This window comes from Lepisosteus platostomus, chromosome 2 (genome assembly GCF_059453375.1).
Source record: "Lepisosteus platostomus isolate fLepPlt1 chromosome 2, fLepPlt1.hap1, whole genome shotgun sequence".
NCBI classification, from domain to species: Eukaryota; Metazoa; Chordata; class Actinopteri; order Semionotiformes; family Lepisosteidae; genus Lepisosteus; species Lepisosteus platostomus.
In genome coordinates this window covers 68,832,393-68,859,593 of record NC_142612.1, presented here as the reverse complement: position 1 = coordinate 68,859,593, position 27,201 = coordinate 68,832,393, and the positions used below count along the sequence as shown (strand labels likewise).

At 37.0% G+C, this 27,201-nt stretch overlaps 1 long non-coding RNA gene across 1 annotated transcript in view; it reads left to right on the top strand.

Moving 5' to 3' along the window:
* The window catches only part of LOC148676925 (uncharacterized), a 149,016-nt gene extending 122,714 nt beyond the window's left edge, over positions 1-26,302 (top strand). The window contains exons 3-4 of the long non-coding RNA XR_015929010.1: positions 12,761-12,818; positions 26,022-26,302. This is a non-coding gene — a long non-coding RNA (uncharacterized LOC148676925). The remainder of the gene's footprint in view (positions 1-12,760; positions 12,819-26,021) is intronic.
* Positions 26,303-27,201: the final 899 nt, after the last annotated feature.

Below are 27,201 nucleotides of genomic sequence, written 5' to 3'. Positions count from 1 at the left end.
ATTTTGTGTTGCAGGAGAACATTCAAATTTACAGCCAGATTATAACAAAACTGAAGTTCTTGTTTATTCAGTTATGGACTTCTGAGACCGGATTTTCTTTATTTTACGTGGGGTCCTCAGTTTATGAAACAAACAAAAATTTAGGTTTCGAAAGAAGGTAATGTAACTTGAAACAAGTCGACATCTCACAATTAAAGGACTGTCTTAAAGTTCCTCTTTTTCATTACATGTGATTTAAATAAGAGGAAACTTGTATTTCTATACCATGTTTCTATACTGTACATACAAATTCGTGGTAAATACCTTTTATTTGTAGCTTTTCTTCTTCCTAACTTTATGGAATAATCTTGGCTACTTACACTGATTTTTACTCAATTTGTGTCAGAAAGCAATCTAAGTTGTCTACAGTATGATTCTCCACTTGATGTCCTTTTGGATGTAATCATGCCATCTGAAGACCAGTTAGTGTTCATGACTTATTTTTGTTATATAGCTCTTATTTAAGGATTCCTTAAAAGCCTTTTATCCTAATTTTAATCACTAAACAATGAATGAAAAGTCAGAAAACTTAATTGCTACACAGACGTATTTGTTTTTCATAGTTTCATTTTTCAAACTCTCGAGTAAATAAGACTGGATCTGCACTACCTGAAAATAATACCACATGTCTAGAGCTATTTTAGCTCTTAAGTATATCTATATATAGCTCACATACAACAATGCATTTTCTAACCACTTCAATGTCTTAGAGTTATTCCGAAATAAGATTAGCTCTAGTATTTTTGGAAAATAATTAGAAAAATTTATGTGTTTTTAAGTTAGTTTTTAGTTTTAAGAGATATTCCTCTTGCAAAGATTTTGCACACTTTTTAGGTATAAGTATCCCAAATGATACCAAATCATGCAAGATGCTGAATGTGCTATCCCATTGTGTGGGTTATAGTCTTTGATATTAAACTACCACGCTTCATAGTGTCCAAAACGACATCAGAAAGGGAGGAAATTCTGATGCAAGTGGACTGCATTAAGTAAAAATCTTTTTTTTATATCAGTCTTTGGACCGGCGATTATCTTGGCATCCTCACAGAGCACATAATAACAAGTACTGTAAATAATAAGAGCAGTGGGGCCTGTTAACCAAAGGAAATGGCCAAAAAGGCAATACAATTATTCAACGTATTCTCTAGGAGAGGTGGAAAGATGTTATAAGCCACAGGTGTATGAAAGTCCCATAAGGAATCCTTCAAGGCCAGAAGTGACTTGTGGACATTGTAAGTATCAAGTCTGATACAAGACAGATCAATTACCATTTAGTGTCTGAACATGTTCTTCAGTGCTTTATTGTGAATGGTGGGCACCCTTAACACTTTATGACCAAAATAGCGCACCCTTGTTCAAGGATCAGAGATGATCAACTTTTACTATTGCTATGGAATAAATCACGGACAAGTAGAAAACACAATACATTATTTGTGAAAATTCATGTGTGGAGTTGTGGAATATGGGAACTACTTAGTGTTTGTCTCAGCCCAGCAATGCTATTATTATTATTGCCTCTTGCGATTGCTTCTTTACCTTTTTTCTTTTAAATGAAAAAATGCAGTGTGGAAAGAGGATGATAGGTTTGATTAATACTGTACAGATGACAAAGGTGAGCACAGTTTGCCTATCAGTGCTGCCTGCATACCAATACCATACGCTCTTCTGAAAGATATAACACCAGGAATTATTACCGGGAGATTAATGTTTCACATGATTTTTAAATATATTTTTATGACATTATCTCTAATGTATCTCAACATTTGTTTTCCTTTTTGTCTTTGCTCCACCACAAGTTTTTGATGAGCCAGTTTGCTGCAGGATTTAGTTTGAATTCTGTGGTAGAAGAGATCTATATGGTAAAGTGAAACATAGTGCTATTTCATATTTACTTATTAGCTCTTGCCTTTTGAGAAATTAACTGAATCTTAGAGACACTCAGGGATATGGACCCTTCATATATTTTAGAGGGACAGCGTTATTAATATAATAAAATGATGTTTTTATCCAAAATGAGTTATATTTTTCCCCATTTATGCAGCTAGATATTTAACTGGAGCAATCTAAGCGAAGAACCCTGTTCAAGGATAATCAGCAGAATCCCCCTTGGGATTTGAACCCTATTTTCAGGGATTTGAGCATTCCAGGTGAGTATAGAGCCCTAACTATCACACTACACCATAAACATTAGCTTCAGGCCGTTTCATTTAATGGACGCTGTTAGCAGGTGAGCTTCAATGCAATAAGTGCTACTGTAAAACAGCTATTTTGATTGATTAAATAATAGGTAATGACTGCAGCGATTTCAACCATTTTATACCCATCAGGAAAGGGAAAGCACCCCCCACCACCCTCTGTGTCAGTTATGTACTTACTGCATTTGAGTCTTTGGCCAGTTTAATGCATCCATCTCAACCCTACAAAAACCAGGATTCACACACGTTAGGTTAGAGTCTAAGTTCATGTACAGTATGTGCTTTACTTTTTAGAAACAAATTGCCCTAGATTTTTGTTTTAGTTTTCTTACAGGTAGGTTTACTCATTCCTTGAAGGTTATAAATGTAGGAGTTATCTTAATAATATATTATTTATCCAACCATCCATCCATTTTCTAACTGTTTTATCCCATCCATGGTTACTTTGGGACATATCCTGGCAAGCAACAGGCACAGGGCAGGGTACACCCTGGATGGGACGCCAGTCCATCATGGGGGACACACAGAAATGCACACACCCATACCCCCAGGGTAGCAAGGCTAGCTACTGTGCTGTCAGCATATTAATTACTGTATTTTTTAAAATATATTACTATATATATATATCAAGGGTCGTGAAGAAAAACTAGTTTCAAAGCTAGTTTCTGGAGTTTGCAATATTTTCGTGAAAAGTGTATTCTTAAACATCTACAACAACATATTTAGGATTGCAACAACAGCAAGTCATGTAACTATTTTCACAAGGCCTTCGAGCCACTGACCTCTGCAGGCCTCTCACTTTGCGTACAAGTGAGACAAGCTTGCTTGCCTCTATTGATGCTATATAGCAAGTTCGATTTTGAACACTGGGAGATATCAGGAATTTATACACTAGGAGACTGAACCATTTTATGACTCCTCAGGTGTGAAGAAACATTGTTAAGAGTGAGGCCGTCTTATACTACTCTAGTATGTTTTGGAAGCAATGAAAATAAAAATCTTTTTAAAATACATAGGAGCTCTCTTTTAAAATTAAGATGTATGCATGTTTTTCAAAGCAAATTGCTTGTTTTTGGAGTAAGTCAAGCATTTTGTTTACTTATGCACAGTTAAATCATTTTGCATAGTTCTGAAGTAATCTGGCTTTTCTGTTGTGTATAGATCTTTTTTCCTTTATTTTATGTGAGAAAACAGATGAAACCAGTGATGGTACAGGATTTAACCACACTTAAGGCTCTTTTGAAGGCTGTCAATCTACAGTAGACTGACTTTTCTAACCCCTCTTTTCTTGTCCAGAACAAAAGCCATCTTAGAAGCTAATATACCATGGCCATTATTGAGTCACAAAGCTATCTACTTCTATCCCAATTGGCAGAGCTGGTTAAGGGCTGCCTTACCCTATTTAAATCATTAAAAGCTTAAACAGATACAGGGTTGAAACTATTTTTACTTATACATTAGTGGCGTTTGCAAGCCAAGTGAGCACTTTATTTCAAGATATACCCCTAGGATTTGACACAGAAAAACCCTGCTTATGACAATAGAAATATCTAACTGAAGTCTTTAAGCACAGCAACAGTCTACTGTTCCTCATAGTTTTCATGCAGTATAAATTGAATAGGTTTGTAATGGTTTACTGTTTGCTCTTACTATTAATAAACTAGCATGAAAGCTGTTATTAATATTACTCAGTTCTCAATAGATTATGTGCACTAGTAGCAGGGGTAATAGCATCTTTTCCTTATTAAGAGTACATTAAGGAAATATTTGGAGCTTAGTAGAATACTAGTAGTCTACTCAGAAGTTTACTCAGAAGTGAGTAGAACCTGTACAATTGTAAACATTATTTAGGACTTCAAATTTGGAAGAATACAAATAATATGTCTTACATCCAAGTGTAACCATATCAGCTGAATTTACAGTATCTTAAGTTAGACAGGGTGTGCAATTTTATTCAACTGGCATTTATAATATCTTAATACAATATTCACATGTACAGGTAGTGATATACTGTATGGACCACCTAGCTATGGGTTAAATGGAAATTATTTAAAGCTTTCTGTGACAGAGTGCCTGCAGAACACCGACACATTTAGCTGTATTTAGCACTAAAATAGGAAAGGAAACAAACTGAATCATAGTTACACAATTTAAAACACTACTACACTTTTATATTAATAGCAAATATTGAAGTTGTATCAGCTCCCAATAAGCACAGTTGAGCAGTGTAGAATCTGTGTGACTTAATAAGGGTGTCTGTAGTGTTTCTCACACACACAGCGAGCTTATACAAGGCTGGTGGGCAAAAGGCGGGGCACAAGAGAGACACAAGTGAACAAAAAATAATCTTCTGCAGACTTTAAGGACAGAAGCATTTTTCATTTTTTTTATTTAGCATGAAAAACTCATTCATTAAAAGTAATTTAAATTCAAAAGCTAGTGAGGCAATACAATTAATAATAATAATAATTCCTTACACTTACTGTATATAGCATTTTTTGGGACACTCCACTCATAGCGTTTCACAGGTAATGGGAACTCCCCTCTATCATGACCAATGTGCAGCCCCTTCTGGATGATGCGACGGCAGCCATAGTACGCCAGTACACTCACCAGCCATCAGTGGGGAGGACGGTAGAGTGATGAAGCCAATTCAAAGATGGGGATTATTAGGAGGCCACAATTAGTAAAGGGCCAATGGGAAATTTGGCCAGGATGCCATGGTAACACTCCTACTGTTTTCGAGAAACACCCTGGGATTTTTAAAGACCACAGAGAGTCAGCACCTCGGTTTTAAGTCTCATCCAAAGGATGGCACCTTTTTACAGTATAGTGTCCCCGTCACTATACTGGGGCATTAGGACCCACTCAGACCACAGGGTGAGCGCCCCCTACTGGCCCCTCTAATACCTCTTCCAGCACATCCTTAGTTTTTCCCAGGAGGTCTCCCATCCAGGTACTGGTCAGGTTCACACCTGTTTAGCTTCGATGGGTTGCCAGTTGTGAGTTGCAGGGTGATATACTGTAGCTGCTGGCAAAACAAGAAAATAATATGGGTATCAGACAGATTATATGCTCCTATATCTATTCATTTTATGATGGACATCATCCTGTTGTTATGAAGTTTGTCTCTGCAAAACCTGTCCAAAAACCATGTGTTTGTCTTTAACACTCGCCTTGAACACTCAAAACTCACCTGAAGCACTTCTGTAGCTGTTACTCAGTGTCATGGCACATTCCTAATACTATTAGGAAAAGCAAGCTTTTGTCTTTCACCATACATGAAATACTGTAAAGCGACTCATATGTACTGTATAGGTCTTTTGATTCCGTTAAGCCTTCATTGTGGGTGTCTCAAAGGATTGTTTTGAAAAAGCAGAATAAAAGAATTCATTTTGCTTTAGCAAAGGCCAAACATTCACTTTTCAGTCAAAACAGCATTTACAGTAGTTAGGGGTCTTTTATTTCTGGATTAAATAGCTCTGTTGCATATACAGAATGAAAAGACTTCTCAATGTTAGTCTATAGTCCACTATTATGTACAATACATCATTGGTATTATACCGTGGTGTTCATAATTGCGTAATTATGAACTTGGACTCAACTTTTAAAATGCATGTGGTGCAGGCTGCAATCTACATGCAAATGTCCTGTATATTAGGTTATATAAACCCCCACTTAAGAATTAATGAAAAACAAATCCTTTAACTATAAGTTGAAAAAGTTCATTGTACTGTTTTGAGGGTATGTTTATTAATCCTGTTTGTGCTCTGTAGAATGCACCATTACTCTGATTTCTTTAGGATTAGGATTGGAGAAGACAGGATGATTAAATCTGCAAGGTAAGAAGACCATGAAGAAATTTGTTGCTGATAAGCATTATTGTAAAATCCATTTTAGTGTGACAGGCAGTCAATAAAGGGACCACAACAGAGGCACAGTATGCTAATGAAGTCATAGAGGTGTTTCCAAAGACCTGGAGACAACACATGTACTGATTTATGTATTTTTACATTATATGAAAGACATTGTTCATTATTATTAGTAGCAGAAACATAATGGGATATAGTATAGTAAGAGTCACTCTCAAGTGCTGAAACAGTGACACTCACCACACAAGAATTAGTTGCTCCTCTGTAGAAGTCTGCAGTAATAAAAATTATTCAAAAGCTGTACACAGTTAATCAAAAGCTGTACAGCAATTATGATAACTCATAGAAATCTGCAAGATGACAAATTCAAATTCCAAATCCTTAAGAGAACTGAGCTCTAGTCAATGTGATATTAACTAAAAGAACCATGTTAACAAAAAAGATTCTGAATTCACAATAATAATTCATAATTCATGGCTGTGGGTTCCAGTCCTGGGAAAGGCAGAGTTGGTGTACCTTTAAGCAAGGTACTTTTTTCTGATTGCTCCAGTATAACACCCAGTTGTACAAATGTAAGCTGTCTTTGATTTAAGTGTCAACCAAAATAATAATATAGAAATGTTAATGGGTACTTAAAACCCTGCTTTTATTAAACTATCCATTTTAACATGTGACCCTGATCGTATATTCATTTATTATTGGAGAAGATTACATTATAGTTAAAAGCGTAGCCTTTACATTGTCAGCAAATTAAACCAAAGGTGTTTGAGATGTTAATCCCCAAAGAATTGATGTTAACCCAAGCACCTTTGTCCTGTGGGGACATGGTGAGATTCACCTACAATGGAAGAAGTAAAGGTTAATTCCGTGCTGGAAATTAGAAAGAAGAAACAGTGTTTCGTCTGTTCATCCATCTTCAGGTGTGTTAGAGTAGGTATATAAAACCTAGGAAGAAAAATTGTCGAGAGTGAAAGGCCGAAACCCCTCTCCTAGATCCCCATTCATATGGAGAAATAGGGAGAAATCATCATTTTTCTTTAGGTTAGAGTTATGCTATGAGCTTATTCTGCAGTAATATGCTGTAGTTTGCCACCAGGATCAGATATGTTTGTGATATTTTTGTATAAAAGACCACGTTGACACCGCAGTTTTGGAAAGTATGGTTTTAGAGAAAGGTAAATAATGATATGGAAAGTCTCCAGAACTATGTACGTATTAATTATGCAGTACTGTGTGTGTACAGTAGCATATACTTGTACAGTATATACACATAAACCTGTTGGAAATTACCCTTCTTGCCTCGTTAAGAGAGCCTATGCATCGTGTTATTCTTTATTTAAATGGAACTATTTTCTGCATGAATTTTAAGCATGTTTTTTTTTATTCTGTGCAGAAATTCAATGGTAGTAAAATCTTTTTTGGTAGGTACAAGGAGAGGTGGATATTTTCGTCTGCACTAAGTGTACCATGTGAAGAGGGCAACTGTACGGCAAACCTGAGTACTCGATGGCACTCTAGTGATTTCTAAATTCATGCCTACCTGAGGCGGATTGTGATAAGGTATTCATCGCTGCACATGCGGTTCTGAAATTTGATGATTGCAGGCAGGAAATTACGGAAAGAGCCACAGCAGCCCCCGACCCTGTTTCACAGGTGAGCTGTAGCCTCCTCTCCAGTTAGAGTGCTGGGTGAGTGAACCTGTTATCCTGCAGGGCTTAGAGAAAGGTAATTAAATCTGTAAGCAGTGTTTCAGATCTCCTAGTCTTTTTTTTTTTTAGCTACATCAGTAATAACAAAAGGGATTAACATGTTCAAAAACCCAGTTGCAATTAACCGGTTGCCAGTAGAAACCAATTTGCAATGGCCATATGGGAATTTTAAAAGTGATAGCGCGCTGCACTTGTCCGTCTTTCTCTTGAAAAAGATTGACGCATGGACGTGAATGCCCTTTGCCTTGTAAATAATCTGATTGTGGGATAAATCATTACTTTCTTCCAATCTCTCTGTTAGGTGAACAATCTTGTGAAAGAAATATATTTACCAGATTTGTTGAGAAAACCTTCATGTTTGGACTGTGACCCATATATAACAGATGGATATGAGTCATTGGAAAACAAACTAAAGCTCTGAAATTTTGAGGCTGCTACATGTTTTCCAAAGCTGATGCTTTACAGTCCAGACCCATGACCGGTAAGTTGTGGATGTGCTAACCCAGTTAATAGTTTGGACCTGATATAATGAAAAGAACTAGTCACAGTTTACTGCCATTTGCAAAGCAGAAATTGTGTCCTGTATATAAGAGAAAATATTAATATTTAAGGGCCTCCATAGAGTTGTTAGTGCAAAAGAAGAGCTTTATGAAAGCTTTCCAAATAAGCAGATGTAGGCGTGGTTAAGATTATGTGTATATCCTTTCACCGTTTTGTCTTCAAACAGAAAAAACAGAGGTTTTTCTTACAAACTGACAACAGAGGAAGAGAGGAAGGTAGGAAAAGAAAACGTTCTGCTTCTCTGATGAGGCATTAGTCATTCTGTATTTCTCTTCCCTCAGCTGGCTAAATATACAGCTTTTCACAATAATGAAAGTAAACAACTATCCTGGGATACTTGAATTGTTTGTATATTTAAATCATATACCCCCTGAACATGCATAGAATAGGTGTGTTTCCTATTCATTCTACATATATTCAGAATAAACAAACAAACTGTTGGCTTTACAAGCAGATATTTAGTCTGTTTCACCCAATACATTGGTTAAAGAAGAAATGGTCAAGTGCTAAAATTATGGGGTCTGAAATTTCATTCTATGCTGATGATATTTAAATGTATGTTAATAGTAAAGACCGGTAGCAATTAAATCCTCTTTGATTGCATTTCTGATATAAAAGGTTGGGATGCCTATTTTGGAAATCAAGATGCAAGACTGAGGTCAGGTTATTGAGTCTCTCTCTTCAGTTACATAAAACCAACTCTTTGACCTTATCAATTGATGGCAATGTGCAAGAGCTTTGATTCAAAATAAAGAATTTGGGGGCAAATGTGTATGTTAGAATAGCCTTTTAAACCTTAGGTGCAGAATATTGTAAAGATAGTTTTCCAAGTTAGAAATATCCTGAGGATGCATCTGATACTGTCAGTGACTGTGGGAGTAAAACAGGTTTATCCGTTTGTTTTTTCAAGGATTAATTATTGTATCATGCTACAGGAAGGAATCAATAAAACTATACTTACATTGCTGTACATTCAGAAGTCAGCATGCTGACTAGGTCTTGCACAAGTGACCTCAATACTCCTGTCTCAGAGTGTTTGCGCAACCTTCCTGTCAGACTTCTAATAGATTTTAAAATATTTCTGCTTAGGTCTACAGTGTCAGCGCCTATCCCGGAAAGAAAAAGGCACGAGTTAGGATACACCCTAAATGGGATGCCAGTCCATCACAGGGCACACACAAACAAACACCAGAGCAAGAGATGTAAGCCATGCAAACACAGGGAGAACATACACACTCCACACAGATAACCCCCCGGAAATCAACCCCAGGGCCCCAGCACTGCAAGGCAGCAATACAAAAGCACATCTGAGCAACAGTGCCAACCTAGAACATCCACCTTTAACTATTGAAGACACGGATTCCAACATTCTGGACAAACTGACACAAATCACACATCAGATTTGTTAGCAGCTTTGTTACATTTCATTTTAACAGTGGAGAAGCCTCATTCTTCTTAAGGAGCTCACAGATTTAGTTATTCATCAACGGCTTAGCCACAAAGACAATATTTCATTTACAGGTAATGTCACAATATATTAAACACAATTTATTGACAAATAATGACCTGTTCCTGCATGCACTGTGGATGATGTAATTCTGCATATCATCTCTTCGTTGAAAGTTGTCTTGGCAAGATTATTTCTGAGGTGAATGGCCACAAGAATTTTAAGACTTGCCCAACCAGAACATCTCCCGAGGTCTCCTGACCAGACGATACTCCCTGAGGCCGTTCCTTTTCCATTAGGCTCCTCGAAGTTAGCAGGATGTTGACACATCAGAAGGATATTTAAATCCTTTCTGTTTTGCTCATTTGCAGGTGATGCGACCAAGGTAGTGCAGTTTGACTCCAAAAGAGGGTAGAGCAGTTGAACCTTTTTCCAGGCGGAGGGTAGTCATCTTTTTTGCCAAAGCACGTCTTCTCTTACCAAACGAGACTGAAGGGACGTTAGCTTGTGGGGTTCCTGAGGTGAAAGGTAAAGGCACTTATCAGAAAGATTCCCCTGGGGCCCCACCAGCTCACTCAATCAAAACCCTGCTCACAGTTCTGACTGGATTAGGATAATCAGGGGAGAACAGGGGATGTATAGCCCGCTTATCTGAAAAAAAAACATTTGGCTTTCTTTCCTTTGAACAAACCCTACAGAAATGTTTGTTAATTTTATTTATTACAGGCCTTGTCAATGTGGCAATCTTCCATAAAATCATTAAAAAGGGCTCTTTGGCTCACTAAAGGCATGTGGTGTTTACATGCCACAAAGATACGGAAGTCTTTGATGTTCAATATTCCTCCCCCCTCCCCCTTTCAGTCATTGTTATTATTTTTTATTATTTGTATTTTTAGAGCCACAACAGATCATATTGAGCAAGGTGCTCATTTGAACAAAGGGCTAAGGAGTATGAATATTTACAAACCTGACTTTGAAATAAAATGGGCCAGTAGCATGAGTGCTCACAAGGCGATAACAAATTTCCACACCTATAATTATAGTTAATTGAGTCCCCTTTTTCTTTAAGGGCTTTTATTCTAGCCTGTTATTTGCACCCATTTTCTCGGGAAGAAGCAACAAAAACAAAGTGCCAGACATCAGTTTCAGATCATGAAGTGTTTCACATACATGTGTTTCTAAATAAAAGAGTTAAAGACCACACCTATCTTGGCTCTATTTCGCTTCCACAAGATAAATTTTGAATTCAATTTGATATATGGAATGTATAACTAGACGTTTTTCACATTATTAAGGTTTACCACCCAAAAAATCCCTGTTTTAGGCTGTGCTGAAATGTGGCCATCCAAGCTTTAAAGTGCTAAATAGAAACTAGATCAGGACTGCATGGCTCCAGTCCTCAAAAGCCACAGGGTCTCCTAGTCTTTATTCCTCTGCTGCTCTCAGTTACCTAATTCAACTAATTGGCTGAATCATTCCAATATTTACTGAACTCTAAGCTGTTGATGATTTAAGGAGACACATAAAACCTGCTGCTGGATTGCAGCCCAGGAGGGTTTGGAGATGTGCACCACTGACCTGACCCATTTCAATTAACATACAGCAAGAGAACTTCAAGAATGAGTTCATCTTCTTAGAATATCCAATTATAGAAATATCTATTAAAGGCCGCAAGTCTCACATATTATAATATGAAAAGCTCCAATGATTGTTGTTCATATGACAATTCATAAAGCACCAGCCTACCTGAAAGTACAGTATATATGTTTTTCTGCGTTTCTTCAATTTTAACGAGGCTGGTGGCCTGAATCTGCATGGAGATTGCAAGCCTTTGTAATTGATGGTTGGCACCTAAAGAGTACAAACTTTAAAAACACCTCCCATTTGGCCTTTTCCTAACATGTAAGAGTCTAGGTGGAGATGCAGATCTGAAGATTAATGAGGAGCATCTCACGACCATAACCATGTGTAAACTTTAAAGATGTTATGAGATTGCTACCAAAGATTTTAACACAGTTCTTTAGTTCTGCTTAAGTCAAGGATTTCTTTTCAGTTTTCACTGTCTGCACTACTGTTTTTCTTCAAAGTACAAGGCTAAGTATCAGAGGCAATCAGTTCACCTTGTATTGTGCAGACAACTTCAAACAGTTAAAACTATGACAGGTATGCTTTTAATCTCTATTAGGCTATGGAACATTTCTCTAAGGTCTCATTTGTAAGCGTCAGTCACATCCTACCTATTCATTAAATCTGAAGTACTATTGTTTTATTGCTAGATATCTACTATAAATTTTAATTTTGCTGAGGGTGAACACATCATGATATCGGTATTGGTATTAAAGAGGAGTATGCTGCTCATATTTCACATAAATACTGCAGATAGGGGCAGAACTAGAAAAGCCTATTAGCTTGTGCTCAGTATTGGAAACCTATGACACAAGTGGTATTCTTGTTATGGGCTATTTGCAACCTGTGTGTAACAAATATTTGTTCTCTCTTTTTAAAATAATTATCCACTTCCCTGTATTACAAACCCTTAGTTTTCCATCCATCCATCCATCTGCTAACCATTTCACGTACTTCAGGGAAGCAGGGGAGCTGGAGCCTATTTCAGCAAGCAATGGGCACAAGGTGAGGTACAGTACACCCTGGATGGGATGCCAGTCCATCACAGGGCACACACAGACACAGAAACCAGTTAACCTACCAGTATGTCTTTGGAGTGTGTGAAGAAACCAGAGCACCTGAAAGTAATGTTTGCCTGATTGAGGCAAATCTTAAAACACAGAACTTACAAACTTAAAGGAATTCGATGATGAGCACAAGGCTTCTGATCTTTAAAAGTGACAATATTTGGAAAAAACGTTGAGTAGCTCAGCATGGAGAAATGTTTCCAAATTATTTGCCCACATGGTGCTTTTGAGATTGATATTCCAGTGCCATCCCTTATGATTGTGTTCGAATCAGGAGACTGTTTGATGCTCTGTAATGGCAGGTGAGTAGATCTTTCTCTGCGACTGAAGATAACCGCTGCCATTCATTTGGTTACGTCTCATTAACAAAATACTCACCATGTCAGCACCACAAAATTGCATGCTAACCTACAGCAGTCATAACATCAAGAAAAAAACAAAATGAACACTGCGTATTTAAACAATTATCCTGGTGAACGCCTCTTTTATGCATAATTCTAAAAGAGAATTCCAAATCCTGCAAGCTACAGTCAGGAAGTATGGAAGACATTGATATGCTGAATAGAACAATGTGGATTCATTGACGGAGCAGTTCAGCAAGGATGTATCAGAAATCTTTAGATCCCAATATACTATGATGTGACTTAAGAGTATGGTAAATGGGAACTATTGACTCATTTGAAAATGTCATGATTTCAATGCTTTCTCAACAGGCACTTTAGCAAAGCGCACTATTTCACTGTTATAAGCGACACGTCTAATATCTTGTTGAGTTTTGACCTTTTCCATTTTAATTCTGAAACAGTTGCATTTTCCTGACTGTATCTGAACCGCTTTTCAAAGGGATGGTATCAGTCTAAGCCACTCTACAATGTTTATGTCCTCAGGCCCCTGTGACAGATGAGTAACAAAGTGACTAAATGTGTTGAGGATGATGTTTCCTCAGCCAGTGGCACAATGAGATTCTTGAATTCATGAAACTATTAAGAACTGAAAAACAAGCACCTTCTCACACTTGTTTTTAGGTATGCTTATAAACACCTGAACATTTTAAATTTTATCCAGAATCAAGAACTACTGAGCAAAATGATCACACTGCTGTTTGCACTGAACTGCATCAGTTTTTCACTTGGCTATTACAAGTAGAAGAAGTAAGCACATTCTCTGTTATGATGTTGTACTGTATACCAAACTGTCATATTTCAGTTTTTATTTTGTACATAGATTTTTATCTAAATGTGCAGCCTCATTGTAACATTGGAAAGAAAAGCTTTTTTTCCCCTTATCCTCCATCCAGATAGTTAAATTTATAAAGTTTAAATTTAAGATACTTTCTAAACAAAACCAACTCTAATGTTAATGCTCAAGAAAGCTACTATTCTGCCACAACTTACTAAAGCTGTATTTTCTATACAAGTTCTTACAAGTGTAGACACTAACTTTCTGCCCTAGGTCACTGTCACTCAACAGTATTACAAAAGATTAAGCTGTAAAAATGAAAGAAAGGATATAAGCCTTAAGAATACAGCTAATAAGCTAAACAAGTCTATCCTTGAGAACCTAAAAAGACATTTAAAAAAAACTAATCATTACTTTTTCTCGAAAATTAAAGGACTTGGAAACAATCTATCTTAATATTTCCAAAAGGATGAAAGGCGGGCAATGACAAGCCCAACATCAAGTAAATAAGGCCTTAACACATTAACTCAGATATCCAAAAGCTTCTAGGTAACTGTTTTCATTCATTTCACTGGGATGGGTGATGGCTTACAGCTAGTACTGGGGTCAAAAGGATTCTTATACAGCAAAAGTATGAAGGAATTACTCTTTTACATTAAGTTGTATTATGTTTTTCTATGTATAAAGCATCATAACTTAATTTCAAAAAGAGTTTTCAAATATTCTTAAAACAAAATGAACACACGAAAAAAAAACTATATAAATTATGTAAAGTATTTCTACATGGGGAACTATGTTCACAGAGGACATAACAAAAGGCATCCTGCATTTCTCAAGTGACATTCAAAATGCATTCTAGGGCAATGAAGGTGTAGTGTCCGCAGTGAAGCAATGTGCTCTGCCGCAGTCACCAGGGCGGGCAAGCACTGCCCATGCAGTTGTATAGCCATGCAGGGCCCTTCAGGTACGCCTACAGGCAGCGTGTACGATCTCAGATTGGCTCGGATTGGCTATATCCGCACTACGTGCTCAATGGACCCAGACAACAGGAAGTCATCAATCACCATTCAAAAGACCAGCAATAAAATAAGAGCAAACATAAAAGCTTTACAAAGTTCACCCATCCATACGTTTACTGTACCCACTTTATCCTTAGAGTACTTTACCTGGGAGGCACTGGACAAGTCGAATAGATAGAGACTCTCACTTTACCGAATTGACACAATTTTGAGGCACTAAATTAACCTTAACGTCTCAGTGGACAGGAGGAAGGAAGCAAAGAACCTGGAGAAAAGTCATGCAAAAAAATCGGAGAAGAAGAAAACTTCACACAAAGACAGAGTGGAAACCAACACTTATTACCAGAGCTTATTACTGCACCACCATACCACCTACAAAACTAGAAGTCTAATTCAAAGGGTCGTGTGTTTTTGTTAATCTTTTAATTTATTTGTCTCTACAATTTTTTCTTAATTTCAGATTCACATGTTGGATACAACAGTTCTTGAAGTAACGGATACCTACAACGGCTAGCATTGTCTTATAGAGTAGAAATGCTTTTCATACATGGTAACATCAGAATTAATTGAATTATTCCATTGAAAAGACAGGAAGACGAACAAATTGTTGTCCACAATTGAAAATATGTCATGCAGAAGATATCCTAATAGAGCCTGCTAGAACAAGAATCAAAGTGTTTTGAAAAAACACAGAATACTAAAGGAATTTTTGCTAGTATTTTTTCAGTTAAAAAAATCAATGTAATGATTAAAAAGAACATTTCTGCATACTGGTTTTCCTAACTACACTCAAAAGCATACAGAGACATGTCAGGACTTTTCAAAGTTAGTGTACAAGCTGACCAGTTTACACACTTTAGTGAACTATTTCTATTGCACACCACCACAGTGTCACTTACACCCTCACCAAGATTGTGCAGTTTCAAATATTTCAGAAGAGGAAGATGGAATCTTGCCTGAAGATATATGGCCCCTTGCCCAGTCTGCTAAATAAAAGCATACAGTATAATGAAAACACGACACGAGTTCCTCACTAAAAACTCACATGCTTTAAGCTAATAGTAGGTTCTAATCTATGAACACTCATTTTTGAAAAATAAATTTCCCTTGAACTAAAATGCTGGGATGCATTAATGTAACTATTTAAGATAATTGTTTATTAGAAAAAAATATGTATACATATAATCCCGACTGATGAGTAATAGCAGTTAAAACAGAGAACAATTATTAGATGGCATAATGCACTTAAATATACAGTACCTAAATATAAAATGCTGTATAAAGGATTATTCTAATTATAATAGTAATGGAAAATAAGGCCAGGGACGGAACTACCCTCTCACTCATTTGCTCTGCGGAGGGGGCATTAGGTACGCTCACCAGCCAGTGTGCTGGAGATACTATGCATTAGCTGTACCTGCTCTGTGAAAAGAAGGACTTTCCGTTGATCAGGTTACACAGCTGAGGTTTTCACAAGTACAAAAATACTAAATTCACGCTTTAAATTTCCTGAAAGATGTCCAGCTAGCTAGCTCACCTTGATTATTTTGCTCTGAAAAACATCAAGCAGGATTTTAATTATTAAAGTTATATATTCTGAGTTTTCATATCAAATTTGCACTTCATCATTTCTGTTATCTGGTCTTTTAAACCAGGCCCTTAGGGTTAAATATAACACAGTCTTCTAATATTTTTCACTCTCCGCGACGCCAGTAAAGAGAAAACCAATAGAAGTATTTGCTGCCATGACTGCCTTAACATCTGACTATTCGGTTCTTGCTAATGAAGGATTTTTTTCTTATGTTGTACTAATGGCACTTATTCGATAATAATGATAATAATCTTATTTTCATGTGACACACTTAGATGCAGTTGTCTCAAAGTGCTTACCAATACAAAAGAAGCACATATCAAAATGAAATTAGAAGATGTGTATGAAAACACAGGAGACACAATCGTGAAGTCTTTCTGAAAAAGTATGTTTTCAGACACCTTCAGTGACATTATAAATAAAAGTACTTATCCCCCACAGAGCGCAGACAAACAGTGGGAACACATAATAAACCAGAATCAGCTGAGTGAAGGCTGTATGGAAGGGAGAAAATGGCTGAGGTGCCTTACCATGTAAAACCCTGAATGTAAGCAGAAGGATTTTAAAATCATCTCAAAACCTGACAGGATGCCTGTGCAAAGATGCGATGTAGAGGTGATGTTATCATCTGGGTGAAACCTTATTATGATTCTAGCTTAGCTGCCAAATTCTGTGGCAACTGTGGCTTGTGAAGTGTAATTTTAGAAGCTTCTTCAAGCAGGGAAATACAGGAATCATTACAAGAAAAAACAAACACACAAATCTGTTTTTCCACTAAGGTCACTGACAGCAAAAGATGCAGCCTAGCAGTATTTCAAAGATGGAACACAAATACCTTTACAATGTTCAGCACTTTAGATTGTTTAGAAACAGTACAATTAAAATAAAGAATCTGAAAATGTTTTTAAAATCCTGCTTTGAAACCAAGTGATTTCAAATGATAAGAATTGGAGAATTGGATTTACTTAACTGATGGGAGGAACCCAAGTTCCACAGTCTTTAAATACAAAAAAAAACTTTGTATCATCCAAACGTTTATACTGGACATTTGAATTTAATCTGCATAGAAACAAATATTGAAATCGCGTAATTCTTGTATTTGACCAAAAGTAAACCTAGAAATTCTAAATACCATGGGTCCCAAAATTGATCCCTGAGGAACATCATACATAACCAATCTTAGAACTAAAGCCAACAAGAATAAATAAAAAGCTGACATTAAAAGGGTGGAATTTAAACCATTTTAGGGCAGTACCCGAGATACCAAATAAATTCTGTGTGGAAGTAGGATGTGGTAGTTTACATTATTAAGTGTAGCACTGATATTTAATAGAGTTATAGTAATAGTGTACTAGGATGAGTCAGCATTTAGCAACTTGCCAGATCATCAGCTTTAACAACAGTAGTTCTATCCTACTATTTGTCTAAAGATTTATTTAAAATCTTCAGAAAATATCCTGGCAGAGAGGTGACTAGCTGCACTGCAACAACATGTTCAATTTGTTTTCTGACAAGAGGAGTAGATATGTCAATTATGTCAAAAATGATTCAATTATATAAAAACTGAATTATACAGCATATAGCAACATTTATAGATGTACATACATTAAAGGATATGTACACGCCTAATCACATTTAAAGAACATAATTTTAATTTCAATTCAAATTATAAGCTTCTCTTTGTGAGGTACTGTTGTACTATTGTACTGTTCTGCCTTGAGAAGAGATTATTCAGCACAGAAACAAAACACACTGCTTCTGAAGGCCAATATATAGGAACATGTTAAAAGTGTGGGTTTGATTTTCCTGGTTAAAAAAAAAGAAACATGCAAAAGAAACACTGGGGGCCATAATTGCAGAAATGCAGGACATGCAATTGGAAAGGGGCATAATTTTGCCCTTAATTTCGTTATTAATTTTCAACAAATTTCACAAACCATCCATCATTAAAGAACAAGAAGGCAAACAAAAAAACAACAAAAAGCACCATATAAGGAAATCGTATACAACATAAAGATGCAAATATATGAAGAAATCTCCAATCTTCTAGCTCTGTAGTTAGATCCATCCTGTCTCCTCTCCACATCCATTCATCCTTCCCATTCAGTATAACTCCCCTCCTCTCTTAGTTTGTAGGACTCCTAAAGGGATTCTACTTAATACACATTGACCCCTGTGCAGGAGTTCTGTTAACTCCACTGCCAAATACCCTATAAGAGGTGGCCATAGTTTAAAGAAAGATCTTTTGTTCCCCTTCAGAACTGCACTAAGCCTTTCTTGGGGAAGTATTTTCTCTATACCAAAGTGTAAAAGAAGGTGTATTTTTCCCATATTGCACATGATTAAATTACATTTCCTTGTTGAAAAGGAATAATCCTTATATAATTTTCAAAAATAAGTTGAAAATGTCATGGGGTAAGTGTTAGCCCTTATTTTAAACATTAAAGAAGGCATTCTTTTCTACCCTTTCTTGATTATTAATATTTAGCTGTTCTTTAAAGAATAATTCACAGAAGGAATATTTTTGATCAAGGGAAAATAGGAAAAAAATCACCTGTAGCTAATAACCTAACCTTATTGACATTGAACTCCACATCAAATTATACCTTTAACTAGTGGGAACCCTTTTTTTCTTAATTTCCATAGTCGTTTGGAAGGAAGGAGTCTTTGCTCAGCTCTCTTCAATTGCACAAACCAAGGCAGCAGACAAGAAACTGTTGTTCAGCATACCAGCGTCAGGCCCAAGCAGAGCCTGTTTCAACGTAATCGACTACCTCTTGCCTAAAAAGGAAAAAGTCAGCATGCAACTCTCTTCACCAAGTCCTGATGTCATTTTTTTTCTGTTCTATTTAAATGTGAACACTTGTTAGTAGCACATTATGACATACATCACTGTGGGTTTGCCAATCTCATGGCAAATTAACAAGTGATGATATTTTTGCTTTGACACAGAAAATTCATCTGCCTCTTCCTATCGTGTACTACAAACAGGTCCACGTGTTATGTTGTGCCAGAGCGAGGTGTGGCGAATGCATGAGTCATGCAAGAAAAGCGCCACCGAAGGTAGACTAAAAAAAGAAGGGACTCAGAATAGGGGGCAGACAGGGGTGTTAATGAGCAATGGGCCCTCTTCTTTCAAACAGAAAAATCCTATATATTCTAGAGTGAACAGTAAGAGTTTGGCCTTGCAAAAGGCAGCAGAGCACAGCCAAGCCCTCAGTTTCTCATCTTCTTCTTCCCTTTTTCAATATATACGAAATGGGCAAGGGACTGCAACAGAGTTCAATACGCTGTGACCCATCATAACTAAAATAATTTGGGATCTCCAAACTTTAAAAGTGCACAGGCCAGTATGGTCAGTAACGAAATTACAGAGGTTCAACACTCCCACATGTTTCCATTCACTTATATATCCTGTTTATATTTTCAGAAAGAAAGGGGGAAAAAATCACTTTTCACAATTATTACAGGCAATTCTAACCAATTAGATATGACAAGGGAAATATTCAACCTGGCCAGTACAGCAAGCTCCCTTCCTCTGAAACAGAGCATCATTAGCATTCATTATAGTCTTATAAGCCGAAGTAATTATAGACACAGGCTCAGGGAGGAAAACTAGTTTACACTCCTAGTAATTTGATTTGCATCTACGCTAATAACTTCTTTTATATGTGTTTATGTGCCGTGTCAGAACACAAGTACCATTAGGCTTCAGGCTGCAATAAAAAAAAAGAATGAAATTGAGTTGCATTTGCTCTCGGCATTTTTAAATATATATTTATTTTATTAGTAAGTCCTGATTATGCACCTCCACATTCTAACAGAGAACACTGCCTGAGAGTTTCAAACCTGGATAAACAGGAAGCTAGTGTTGGCAGCTGGCCTCATTTTCTGCTCAATATTCATGACACTGATGGGACAAACAAAGCTTCTAAATTGACTGCCAAACCAGCAAATATATTTGTAAAAGAAAGTGTTGCATTTTATGGCCTGGGTGTGTGTAATAGATCTGACTCAATGTTTTTAGCTATCTTAGATAAACTGTAATATATGCGCCTTTCTTTAAAAAAGAAATCAAATAATATATGTGTAACACCTAATGGCCTTTCCTTCTTTCCCTAGCAGGTGTAAAGAGTTCAGCAGGTTAGTACCTAATTCAGTACAAATCGGATTTCCTTAAGTTAAGTTCCACCATTCTGACAAAGCTTACCTCTAGCTCCAATTGTCCACGATTCCGTCATAGTCTAGCTTGCCTGTGTGTGGGATATGCTGTATTTAAAAATGGTAGATAATTATATTTTATTGTTGCAGTACTATCATAATTATTTTCATTGTTTAAATGTCCCATATACCGTATATTTTTAGAGAACCTGTCTGCAGGAGAAATCAGATTTGAAAACCCATAGAAAACCTTAGGTAAAATTCCCCTCCATTTTCCACTCAAGTATTTTTTTTAGCTTAAGGGTGTTCACCAAAACCTTTTTAAACATTGTAATCAACACAGCAGAGGTTAAGGCACCTTTCACACTTACTGTATGGTGTTTAAGACGTGGTAGTTTGAAAGAAGTCTCTGAGCCTTGAACTCCTTCCAACTACCAGAAGAAGAAATCACAAACTGCCCATTTTGTACTATGCTATAGAATTATCCCATTAATGGTTGTCTTTCAACAAATTTCTAAAGAACCTTTAACACAGAGCTTCTTTTTCCATTTTTTTAAAGAGGTGCAGGTCAGCATATCCTCTTTGCACCTAATGGAATAAAGCAGCAGACTAGCTGAAGCAGAAGAAAAGTGAAAAGGATACAACAATTACTGAGTATTATATGAACTCTGGGTTTATTGCAGGTAAATAGCAATTAAGCTCCACAATTATGCAAGTTGAGACAAGAAAATGATGGCCTTGTGCTTGCTCCACTGTTTACTTTTTGTTTAAGTCTCTTACCTGGAGTGTAGTGTTTCACAGCCCAGAGAGGTGAGGTATGGAGGGATATATTAACACAAGGTAGTATTTACAGTACTATTATTATGCACTTTACATCCAGTGATGGTTAGTTCTTGGGTGTTTTTAACCTACTTCAAACCTCACAAACCATTACAGCAGAAAGGGCAATTACTCCATTAGTGCTAAAATGAAAGGAAACTTAGGAAACTTTAGGAAACTAATCAGAACAGCAGGTATCCCTAGGTAATGAACCAACAAAACCTCCATAGAAATATATTAGAAAAGCATATTCTCAAGAAGCATCAAATCTAATCCTTTCATTTTCAGTGAAGCTACAGCAAAGTATAGATTCATGCAGTCTTTCAATGAAGAAGAAAGCAACCTATACTTTCAAAACATAAACAAAAGGTGTGTTTTTGCATCATCATGAAGTGTATGCTAAGCAAATCAGCATTTTAACAAAGTTATTATAATTAATGTTCCTTAAAGCAGTTATTTCAATTTCTCAAAGCAGCTATGTAGTAATTGTTCATGTGAACAATATTGCAAGGACCCAGGTTCATCTTTAAGGACTTAGAAGAAGGATCTTATTTCGTAATTGATAAATCATAAAATAACATCTCATATATTACCAACATTTTGCCAAAACATCATACAGATGCACATGCTAAATAAAACCTCATTCACTTTTACCTAATGCAGTGAGACATTCCTAATCTCTGCCTTTTAACTACATGCAATTTGTGTCTGACTTTCCCAATGGCTTCCAGAATTGAAAGTCAATACTCAAAGAAAAATGCTAATTGAATTCAACTACAATTTCAGCCACAGCTAAGATATAAAAAAATTATAATTAGCAACAGGGACCCTATTAAAGTATGATAGACACATTCGATAGTGTACACATTTGCTCACAGCCCATGGGATAATGGGAATAGTGAAAGTTGATCTGTTCTTTTCTCTTGAGTACTGTAGAAACAAGAATTAAAATAACCTTTCACCAACTAGTTATACGGGTGCTTCCCACATTCCCAGAGGAATGTTTCTTTTTGTGTGTGAAGAAAACCGTAGTGAAACAGAAATTTTCAAAAGGTTGGGAAAAGTTTTAACAGCATTGACACACTTCGAAACAAAAGTGCCCCACCTCTACTCCTCAAACAAAACAACATGGTTAAGTTATTGTTTTCCCAGCTTCTGTTTGGTAACCTGTACAATTAAATTGTGCCTTTGCAGAGCTTACATAATGCTACAGAATGACAAAGTAAATGTGCAGGATTTAAGGTTTGGCATGTACGGGCAAGTAAAATGAAACACATTCCAATTTTTTTCCTTATAATCCATTAATGTATCTCATTAAAATAACTGCCAATGACAGGTGAGTGATTAACACTAATATACAGAGAGTTATTTTTTCCCCCATACACTAATTGTGGATGTAAAAAGAACAAACATACACATTATTCGCTGATAGGACACAAAGACAAAACAATAATGATTGGATGTTTTTAAGGGAATGATGACTCAGGAATTGTATTCTCTGCTGGGCTTGCGCCAAACTGCGTAAATGGGAACAATGAGAGAAAGGTGGGGTGTAATAACCCTTTTAAATATTGTTTAGTGTCACGCTTAGCTTTATACTTAAAATGCTGCTATAATCCTGCAGAAAGACAGGTTAGCGAAGCACACTCTCTCTCTCATATTATTTCCTATGACTTGTTTTTGAGGCAGCTCCTACAGGGTTGGAAGCATTCTTTTGAATGACTATTGTTGGAGGTAAATTGCTGTTAAACAGTTAATCAGGGTGCCATTAAAAACAGATTAGTTCAGTAATAATGCAACTCCAATGCTGAACTCCATTATCAATGGTTAGAGCTGGGCATTTCCTGTCAACAATATTGTTAATAAGAGGACATGATGACTAGACTAGAGAACAAACTATTCAGTTCTCTGGGGTCTTATGAGCATTGTAATATCAGACTGGTAAAAGACAATTTGTATAAACCAAATAACGACCAGTCATATTTCAAAGCGAGTAGACCCAGTACAATGATTCTGTGAATCTTTGGGGAGGAATTTTCTGTCTAAGGTGTTTGTCTGTTGGACTGTAGAGCAGGGAAGTCAAACTAGTTTTTCTATTGGGACTTTCTTGCAGATTTTATTTAGCAGGTGTCTTAAGTCAACCACAGATGGACAGACAGACAAACCAGCCCATGGAATTTGCACTTCCATAGTTAAAAGACCATTGTAAACATTTGCAAAGACTTACTCTCAAATGTTTATGGTGTCCTGGTAATATTTTGTTTTGTAGGAATTTACAGAAATGCATTGTTGCCATCAAGGCAACAGTAAATTACGAGATTCCAAAGATCATTTGAGTGCATGAACACCCCACTATGCTCTGAAATCACAACACCTACATGCTATCGATACTTCAGCCCCAACTTTGGGTTTAGTGCTTGTGAGAGGGTCCAGCACTGCAGAATGTGCATGGACTTACTTTCCACTGGGTTTTATTTATAATGAAATGTTACAATTTGTACCTAATGGGAACACAATCATTATAACCTAGGACTAGGACTAAGTTATAACCTAGGATTATAATTTAGGACATTCACACATATCCTTAAACAAGGACAAATGTACCGTGCAATTGATTCCACTGCTTTAAACTGAAAGTCAAGTGTCAACACCTGAAGGAGGCCCCACAGCCCCACATTGTGTTTCTAATGTTACCGTAGGTATTGTACGACAATTGTGCTGTCACGTGATTATCACATAAAGTACCCGAGAATGTATTATCTCGTAAATACAAGATAATGTACTATATTGTAATAATTAGGTACTTTTCTCATAATTACAAGATAACACATTATTTTTTAACTTGATGGCAGAAAAGCCCATCCATAGCTATTACTGCGGAATTCAAGAAATATGTTGAAATCCATGTAAACACCCCCATTTATGCAGCACAGAAAAAGTAGTGCCTGCTCATTGGTTTAAATGCTTCTCACAAGAAAAGACACAAGTCATTATGATTCTCATAATGTAAATGTGCAGAAACTGGAAAAAACAACAACATATTTATTCAAATAAAAGATTCAGATCGGTGCTACACATACACAGCTCATGCTTTTTAGGAGGATTGGCATGCCCTTATGGACGGGATGCAGGTACCTCAACTGCCCCCACAAGGTGCTTGCAAGAGAATGCGTAAAGAATAGCAGGAATTCCACAAAGCGAATGAGGTTAGGAGGTTAAGACAAGGCCTTTGTTGATGCACAATCACATCCTATTTACCTGGCGGGCTTTGCTTTCTTCTCCGCACAACCGTGACCCAACTGTGAAAATCAATCTTTTGTCTTGGTGACAAATAGCTGCCTCACGTTTGGATTCACTTGCTTGCGTCTCAATGGCCAATAGCTGCGGGATGCGAGAGGCTTTTTCTCTAGAAGAGATCAGGTTACAAAAGTCCACAAATGTAAAAAAAAAAACTTTGGTGGTGACGTGGTGACAGTGATATAAATAAATGTGTCGGCTATTCAGCCTTTAAGCTTATTTGACTTGTGTCTGTAACTTTATCCCAGCATACTGCATGTATGTTATTCAGGGGCACTATAAATATTTTTTGTTTATTCTTTTGATTGTATTTACATTGGAGAAAAAATGTCTCTTTTTCTTAAATATTTCATTGGTCATCCCTGGCAGGGTGTATGGTAGTTTTTTTAAATGACATCAAACTGTCTGAACGTGGTGTGAATCATGAGTCATTTCAACCACACAGGACATGCAGTAGTATCTGAACACTTCAAATTGTATTAATCTCTCTACAGCACACTTTTAAGTGAGTTAGTGGGGTGCTTATAACACTAAGTTCCAAACACATGACTTGCTTTGTTTTACCGAATAAAGCATTTAACTCAATATCTTTTGCATGGGATGTGGTCTCTTAAGCCTGCTTTTGAAATTGTTCTGTACTGTGGCAAACTAAGCCACTTAGAAAATTCATAAGACTTTCCCCCAAACAAGATGTTTGATTAGAGCCCTGTGTGTAGATGATGTTTGAAGATGGACTGATTTATTCTGACAGCTGGTTGCACATGAGGCTGGCTCTGAGCGACTGCATTATGTACATTTTCTCAGACAGTTCAGAGGTGCACTCAGCAGACCCAGGCAGTGCCATGCAGATATCTTCACTGTGCCAAGTGTCGCATTGAATCTTTTCAACTGGCAATGTAGCCACTTGTCTCACTGATCTGCCAGGGAGGAGTCAAGCCTACTGGGATTCCTGAAAGATCAATTAGGAAAATAAAGCTTCAGTCAGACAAGCATGTACAGGAATTAGAGTGGTCAGCTCTGTTTCAGCCTGGCACACACACTGGTACTGCTTCTTGATACCAGAATAAAGCACTTCACTAGTGTTGGTAATCTCATCACATAGCGCACTCTTGGGGGTACCAAGTCTGACTCTTCGCTTTTGTCTAGTTTGTTTGATTTTATCCTAATTCAAAGACATAAATATTCACTATACAATTCAAGAGGGGTAGCAGCTGTTTCGGGTATTAAGAACGGTAGAATTTAAAATTTGGCTCCAGCGTCTGTGCTGCACTGTGTGCTGGGCTCGGCTGACAACAGCGGGCCACTATATCTGAGGGTAGGAGAGGTAAGTAGTAGTGAGACTGCTGCCCACAGGAAAGGAAGAGTTAAGTGAATGAAGGTGGGCAATTTCTCATGTGGTTGATTCTTTTGAACACTTCCTCCTAATCCGCCATTAATAGGTGTCACCGTGAAGGAAAGCCACCGTTCTCCACCTAGAAATCCCCTCAGGTATCAACATGGAGCACTTGGAGGAATGCTCAGTGAAGCGTACAGACCCAGGGTGAAGACAGCCAAGCGCCTTCAAGGTCACTCTGACAGAGCCAGTGGCCAAGCAGCCTGGGAACAGAAATCAGCAGAAGGGGCACTACACAGCGATCAGGCCACAAATATATGCCCTTCCTCCAGTTTACACATGTCACTCGCAAAGTATCACTGAAATAAATTGCTGATTTTTTCAACATCCTGTTTACTAATGGAATCTCACTCCCTCATTCCCACATGCTGTTTTCCAGTTTTTCTCTCAGTTTTCCATTTTTACTACATTAACACTTAATGGTCCTGGTGAGACAGATACCACTAAAAGGCACTAAGTAATACATATAACATGCTATCTGAAATCTACATTAATCCCAGAAAAAATTGTATTGCCATTGAGAATGGCTGATTGACCTAACACAGTAACAACCATACCATAACAGGCTGTTGGAACACGCTAAAAGCTATATACTCCTGCCGAATGCTAGGGTTGCAAAATTACAACAAAGTATTGTATTTGAGCATAACAAAACTGCAGCTCCTGTAAAGGGACACAAAAGTAAAAGGCTGATCTTGCCCTTTAGAGAAAATGAAGCCCCAGAGTTCAGGGGTCAAGGTATTACAAGAACTGAATTGTACGAAAAACAGATGAAGGTCAGTGAATTGTATGGTGGGGAAGAGCCTACATTCCTAGTCTGACATTAAATGGGCAAATATTGTAAATTTCCTGAAATAAAATGGCCTTATTGACTGGTTCACACAGTATTTCAGGCTTTATCATTGCAGTCGTCTAGCTCTTTCTTCCTGCTGTCTGTACTAATGTCCCAGTAAATTGTGAATATTTTCTCAGAGTGTTCTTTCAATCTCGGTAACAAAATAAATGTATTAACGGTATAGAAAAAATTACAAATTTCAAACTATGCACATAATTGTGCAGCTTGTGAAAGTATTTGCAAGATAAAGCAGCCCTTCCTGCTCATTAGTCACTGTAACGACTAATGTATCACGATGTACAAGCAAATAAGTACAGGTTATTTCACCACAAAAATGTTCCAACGTGATATGGATGCAGAGTTAACAAGTAAGTAGTTTTTGTCCACAAAA